An 8,002-nucleotide genomic window follows, 5' to 3' on the forward strand; every position below is an offset into this window, starting at 1 on the left:
CAAATTTGTAGTATCTATAAAAAATATAAATATATTAAATTTTTATATTATTGAAAAAAATAAAAAATTTATAAATTGTTGTTTAAATTTTACTTAACTTATTTTTTTGTATTAAATTTTGATATTTTTTAAATTATTTATTTTTTATTTTTTAAATTAAAAATTTATCTAACATATATTTTAAAAAATTGGTTTTTTTCAAAATGGAAATGATGATGGTGTAATACAATAAAATGGATGTATATTAAGTATTTGTATTGCTATGGGTGTCAGCTAAAATGCAGACTATGTTTTGTCTTTATCTCATTTTTTAATTTTTTTTTTTGTGCAACCAAAACACAGGCTACATTTATGAAGTTTCAGCTTTTTAAATTTTTTGTTTTTGTTTTTTAATCCAAAATGCAGATTGCGTTTGGAAATGGACATTTTTTTTTTTTGAAATCCAAAATGTAGGTTGTGTTTAGAAATTGACTTTTTTTTTGGAAACCCCAAAACGTAGATTACGTTTTAAACGGGTCAAAAAAGTTTTTCAGAAGCTGCAAAACGCAGCCTGCATTTTGTATAAAAAATAATATTTTAATCGAGAGTCTTACCTATAAATACAAAATTCAATTCAACCAAGTTGTATCTCACTTCCATTATATTCTCATTCCTCTTTCTTTCATATATCTCATACTTGTGAGTTTTTTTGGCAATTAGTTGTGTAAAAAAAAAAAACGGGTTAGGTGAGGCTGAGGTTATGAAAAGTATTGCAAATATGCGAGTGTATTATAGCGGTGAGATTATACCAAACACACACGAATGATGACTTTTGTTTGTGAATGTCCGTTTTCATTTGTTATTCCATGTACCATGAGTTTTGTAGAGTTGCAAAATAGTTTTTGTGAGAACATACAAAGTCACATTTTAAAAAGGGTGAGCAACGTTTTGTATAGAAATTCTGTACAGGTATTTGGTGGGCTGATACAGTTTCAACTAATGTCCATCACTGACGACGCATGCATGCAGCGGATGTTCTATATTTATCAACAAATCTGATTTCACGTGTCGATGATAGAGCTGTACGTTGAGTTTGAACAACATACAGGGATGGATGCGGTTGGCGATGATGTCATTGTTGATGAACTCGGGGATATAGATTGGGAAGAAGATAAAAACGACAATGAAGAGGAGTTTGAAGCCAACTATGAAGTCGATGACGAAAATGATGACGAAGACTTGGCAGGCAATCCGGCGGTACAAAATGAGGCGCATGCGATTATAAGTCAGCACCCCGGGTACCAACGCGTCGTCACCGCTCGACGCGCCTGTTATCTGGCACGTCTGGCATGGGTACCCTCAAAGGAGCCTGTGACGACCCTCTCTGAACAACATCCTATGAGATCTCCTCGGCCCTAGGATCGGCAATCAAGGAATCTGGCGACAGAAACCTAAGAGCCACTCTATACCACCACCACTCGGACGACCCGGGATCAGGCACCCGGGGGATACTCAGGACATCATCAAACTTGTTCTGCCAACTAAGGTGCCATACCTGGTAGTAGCTCAAGAACCATCTGTCCCCACCCCTCCCATCCTTGGCATGGAGCCAATCAATGTTCGATGCCGGCTCAGGCTCGTGCTGAACGCCACCCTGCTGTGGCAGCACCCTATCCACCTGGTGCCACTCAATGACGGCGAAGTATATCAAGCAAGTACCATGACTGCAGTAGCTGCTGGGGGCCTGCCAAGTTTGTCATGTTTCTGTTGGCCACCCGACACATGCATCGATATAGCCAGGCCAACGATGCCGACCCCAGCTATAACTGCCCATATCATCAAGCCTCGCCACAAAGGGCAACCACTGTATGTGAACCCAGTTTTCACTCTTGTCACCGAACAACTGAGTGGAAAGCAGCATCATAATATAAGACCATGCATATATGTGTACGGTCTCCTCCGTAGCATCATCTGGCAGCACCCTGAACCTCTCATGAAACCAGGTGAATTGGACTGTATACTACTTCACCTTATTTTGTGGTGGCAGCTCGCCAAACAGTTCCTCAAACCACTCCCATGCCAGTCTGCCTTCTTCCATAAACTTCTCAAAATCAGTAAGGCAACTGGATACAGGTAAACCATCCACGGGCAGCCCCAACTGGTATGCTACATCCTGCAGTATGATAGTGCACTCTTCAAAGGGCATATGAAAGGTATGCGTCTCAGGACGCCACTTCTAAATGAAAGCACTGACTAAGGGCTCGTCCAACCAGAACTACCTGGCGTTGAGCCTCGCCATGTGGTACAAACTGGCCCTCTCCAGATATGGTATGATCCTGTCATGCAGAGGCATGTTCTGCTGCCTCCGGACACTATATATACACCTAGTCAGCTGGAGCATGTCACAGAATAAACCAAACATATAAAAAATCCAACAGTAATTTATAGTCATCTACCACATAACTACAATTTTAAAATTTAAACTGGTAACATACACTTCCTATTTTCTAATCACAAAATTCAATGAAAGACATAAACGATTAAAATAATAATTTAAATACTACATTTTCTTATTAAAATAATAATTTAAATCTAAATTTAAATACATTAACTAAAAATTATAATGCTAACCTCTTCGTTTATGCTCCCAGCCACGTGCGCAACACCGTTGAGCCTGTATAGACTGCGTGCCTCCGCCATGGTCCCGGCTCCGATCTCAACTCAACTCAACCACTTTTATCTCTATTCCTCTATCTAGAAAACCACTACTTCTCTCCCTAGAATACTTTTTCTTCCAGCACAAATGTAATCCGCGAGACCCCTTTAGCGTATTTATAGTAATGCATAAACCGCTACACCCCTCTCGCGGTTTATGCACAATTCACGCCCACACGTAAAATTGGTTTATGATCAGTTTTTCTTGCACGTAATTCGCGACACCTCTATAGCGGATTACGTGTATTCTGTAAATCGCGGGACTCCTGTCGCAGTTTACATAGATTATGCAAAAAATGCATGTTGGTATCCATTTTTCATTTTGTGCATTCTGGTAAAATTGGTTTCCATTTTATTTATTATAGTAAATTGTCCGTTTATTTATGTATGCATTAAACACTAAATAATAAATAAATTTAGATTAATTATGGGACAGGCTAATCTCACACAGAGTTATACGAGAACAAAGCTAAATATGGAATAAGAATACGAGAACAAACAAAAACATCTAAATATACAATACGAGATACAACACTGAATATGAGATACAACATTGAAAACAAAGCCAAACTCAAGCAGTACAAGATAAACTGTAACAGACTACTTTCTCGGCGCCTTCTTCGAATACAAAGATGGGGTGTATTTATCCGGTGGCGTAGTCTGTGTTTGTAAATTATACCAACGACCCTGAGACACACCGGCATCCAGACCACTGCCAATGTCAGAAGCACCGACATCTGGCATGCTCGCATCGTCAGTTTCGTACAAACCGAAACCACTCATTCCCGGAGCAGTCGCTCCACCATAATCATACCAGTGCTGAAGGTCATGTCCTAAAACTCAATCTTCCTACTGCGGGTATTTATTCAAATCGAACAACTCGGTACTCGATTGTGCGGAAGGACAAGGATGATCTACATGATCCGACGATCGATCCATGTCGAAGTCACTGGCGTGACCTGATGTGGCACGCGACCAGCGGATTGCTGAGAAGCAGCAAGCCCTTGTTGCTCTAGCGATGGAAATAGATAATCTGTATCTCTCAGGACTTGAGACAAACTTATGGTTTCAGATCCACCCAACGGACTAAACTGACCATCTACTGGAATTACCATCTGTGGTATGTAGGGTTCAGCTGCTTGATATGGTTGTAGTTCTGGTATGTACGGTTCTTGCTGCTCATATGCCGGCCACTGCTGATGTTGTTCATATACCAAAATTGTTGCTGTTGGCCGTAGGCCGGTGCTTGAAAATGCTGACCATATGCCAGCTCTTGACAGTGCTGCTAATATGTCGGCATCTGATATTGGTGCTCATATGCCGGTGCCTGAAAGTGGTGTTCATATACCGGAACCTAGCGAGCTAACTTGATTCGAAAGAAGAGGTGTTAGGAGATCAAGAGATACATCTATGGTATATATGTAGGGCTCAGCTGCCTGAGGTGGTTGTGATTCCAGTATGTACGGTTGTTGTTGATCCCACGCCGGCCAGTCGGCCACTACTGTTATTGCTCATATACCGAAACATGCTGTTGACCGTACGCCGGTGCCTAAAACTGCTGGGCATATGCCAGGTCATGAAAATGCTGCTCATATCCTGGCATCTGGAACTGGTGCTTATATGCCGGAACCTAGTTTATAAATAGTAATAAATAATAATAATTAATCAACCTTATTAATAACGGTTAATAACAGAATCAATAATAATAATTAATAACAAAGTCAATAATAACAATAAACAACGGTAACATTAATGGTAATAAATCTTAATGATACCTGAAACCCTTGGTCTAGTCCAGTGCCTAATACTGGTGCTCATGACCTAGCACCTGAAACTATTGCTCATGAGGGAGAACTTGCTGCTGAGGTCCAGCTGGTTCTTCCTGTTGTTCCTATGGTTCATTCGCACCAGCCTCTTCACCTACAACTCTATCTAACAGTCGTAGGTGATGTCGGTACTGTTGTGTGTACCACTCATAGTACACCAAGAGCGGATGAAAGTTGACAATCTTTCCCCTAACGGTAGTGTGTTATAGCGGCCAGATATCCACATGTTAACCCATTGACTGTTCCTGTCTCTCCAGTCATGGTTCTGTGGGCCTGTCAACTGCCTACAATGTTCATGACCTATCTCGAATGCCGGGTTTGGTGAAAACTATTGCGGTCCGAACTGTTGTCTAACTCAGTCTGTCGGGAGCCACTCTATACACTCGAATGACACTAATGGTGAATTTGTGGAGCACATAAACAAATTTACAACGAGGTACTCCGAAACCCCCACTTCCATATACGGCCGCCATATGAGCTGCACATTAGTAACCACGAGGCCGATTAGTAAAATTATTATTCTAAATAAGCAGCCTAACATAAATGGTTAAAACTTCCATCATCGGGTCCCATGTCATCGAGTCCTATCCTAAAATGTGCAGTAGGCTTCCGTGTATATCTTGTATGCCGGTGCCAATGACTCTACTTGAACAAAATTAGAATGATTGCAACAACAACAACAACAACAACAACAACAACAACAACAATAACAATAATAATAACAACAGTAAAAAACAATACCGTCGCACAAGTGGAACACCAACATCGACGAGCTGATCGCGGGGAATGGGCGTCAGAAACGGCATACGCTCCCACGCCCAAACAAAAAGTAGTATGAGTGGCACATCCATCTCTTTACAGTTGTGTCGTGATGCATGACACAACGATCTGTATAGATGTACCAGACTGGTTGTCCCCCAACTGTATAGTAGAATTAGGTGGAAATCTCGAAGTAGAGGTAGAAATTTCGAGTTCAATGAAGTGGTAGACTTATCCGTAAACACAACCGTTCCGAGCACGTAGAAAATATGAGTCTGAACATATCGTTCAATGGACTCCTGCGTGTCCCACGATTCGGTGTCTCTGCACCGTCAGACCCATCTAAGATTTACCTTATCTAAGACGTGATCGTGTGGACCGGGCTCCTGACTGAAACAAGCGATGGAATTTTCCACCAGAAATTGATGACTGCTGTCTGTTCTACCCGTGACGAGCTCCCCATTAACCGGGAGGCCAAGAATATGTGTCTCGTCTTCTAGCGTCACCGTCACTTCGCCGACTAGAAGGTGAAACGTGTAGGTTTTCGGCCTCCATTGTTCCACCAAGGCACTCATGAGTACAGAATGGCCTCTCATTTCGCCTACTCGCGAAACGTGTTGAAACCCAGTAAATACCAGTGACGCTGTAACTATCTCGTTAAAGGTCTCTGATGGATCTAGTTTTTTGGGCAACAAATTCTTGATAGCCTGCAAAAAAATGATAATTATTAATAGGGTAAAGTATATTTTTATTCCCTGAAGTTTGATAAAAGTTTCAAAAATACCCCTAAGTTTTATTTTGTTTTAATTTTGTCCCAAAAGTTTTCGATTTGGATAAAATATACCCTTGACGGCTAATTTTTCAAAAAATTTAAGACCAATTCAACAACAATTTCATAAGAACAACCCTCAACACAAACAAATCAAGCATAATTTTCATGCATTATTGTTAAATTGGTCTTAAATTGTTTGAAAATTTAGCCGTCGAGGGTATATTTGATGCAAATCGAAAATTTCTAGGACAAGATTGAAATAAAATAAAACTTAGGGTATTTTTGAAATTTTTGTCAAACTTTAGGAACAAAAAGTATACTTTACCCTTATTAATATTACTTCATAATTATAAGGGTCAAGTACTAAATTGGCCTCCTACACGTTTAGGTGTAATCCTGTTTTGGTCTTTAAGGTTTAAAGTGTCCTATTTGAATTCAAAAAAGTTTTATTTAGCTTCAATTTAGTCCCACTGTGAGGGCAAAGTTAAATAATTAACGGAATGTACTACATGACAACAGTACAAGAACAAGGTCGATAATTTGGAGAACAAATACAAGCTCCAAAGACATAAAATCAACCGTGGATGCATCAATACATTTTACTTTGCCCTCACGGTGGGACTAAATTGAAGCTAAATAAAACTTTTTTGAATTCAAATAGGACACTTTAAATTTTAAGGACCAAAACAGGATTACGTCCAAACATAGGAGACCAATTTAATACTTTACCCTAATTATAATTTGTGTTAACAATAACATTAATAAAAAAATATTAATAATAATAATGATGAAAATAATAATAAAATTACTACTTAAAACACATATACATAAAATACAAATAAATAAATTTACTTATTCATCATAAAATTAAAAAATAATACTTACCTATTGAGGATAATTCAAATATTTAATAATATGTTCTTTAAGTTTGGTAAAATTACGAACTATTTTTCCTTCCTTTCTCACTGAAACTCTAACCCTTTATTGTATTCTTCTTCTTTCTCCCTCACAAACCCTCCTGCACTCTAAAGCTCCAACACTCTCTCAACAAAGTGAAAACCTTGCTTCAGCCCAACTTGCGTTTTGTTTATAAAGACCGCTTCAGCATTCTCCATAAACAGTCGTCCATGCACTCTCCGTGCCTGTCAATCGCAACCTGCGATTGATCTATCACCTGCCAATCACAATCTGCGTTTAATGCGTTCTAAGGTGGTTAAATGCTGGTCATATCTGCATGCAGGGTACAAGAGATACGTTTCAAGACGTGGTTCTTCCTCTTTGCTAAACGCAGCTTGCGTTTTGTTCTGGTAGCAGTTTTTTTGTTTTTCGTTTCCATCAAAATGTAGCCTACATTTTGAGGAGATCTGACCATAACAGCTCTACATTTGTGCATAACACACCATGCACCAATATACCAGCATATCACCATTTATTTATCCATTCATAAATGAATTTCTGATTTTAAAAACATATTAAGATAATAAATTAAAAAGATATTTTTTAAAAATATAAAAAATTTAAATTTTTAATATATTTATTTTTTGTTTATTAAATAAAATATTTAAAATATGTACCCACTCCCCAATGCTTGAGGTAGTTCCGGTTAATGCTGACGTGGAAGACGTGAAACTACGCAATGCACCGTGTGAGTGGCACAGCGGTGTAGTTTCTTCAAATTCTAGTGTCAATTTGTTAGCCCAGCCCAAAATATCTAATCTTTCAAAATGTCTCGAAGTTTCTTCGCACATATCGTATGATCATATCTACCATCTCCCAAGGACCCAAAAAACCAAATCCAGTAACCCGTAAGATATTTTCCTCTCTCTCTCCCTCTCCATGTTCCTTTTCTCTCTTCCACCACCCCAATTTACGGTTTTATCCTCTCCCATTCATTTATATCCTCGATTTACCCTCTCTCCTCTTTAATTCCCTTATGGAAAAACTCTGTTTG

At 39.0% G+C, this 8,002-nt stretch overlaps 1 protein-coding gene across 1 annotated transcript in view; it reads left to right on the plus strand.

The window, feature by feature from the left end:
• Positions 7,808 to 8,002, plus strand: part of LOC107645942 (dnaJ homolog subfamily B member 6) — a gene marked incomplete in the record, with an annotated part of 2,687 nt that continues 2,492 nt past the window's right edge. The window contains 1 exon segment of the mRNA XM_021104008.1: positions 7,808 to 8,002.

The sequence above is a fragment of the Arachis ipaensis genome, chromosome B06 (genome assembly GCF_000816755.2).
Source record: "Arachis ipaensis cultivar K30076 chromosome B06, Araip1.1, whole genome shotgun sequence".
In the NCBI taxonomy this organism is placed as follows: Eukaryota; Viridiplantae; Streptophyta; class Magnoliopsida; order Fabales; family Fabaceae; genus Arachis; species Arachis ipaensis.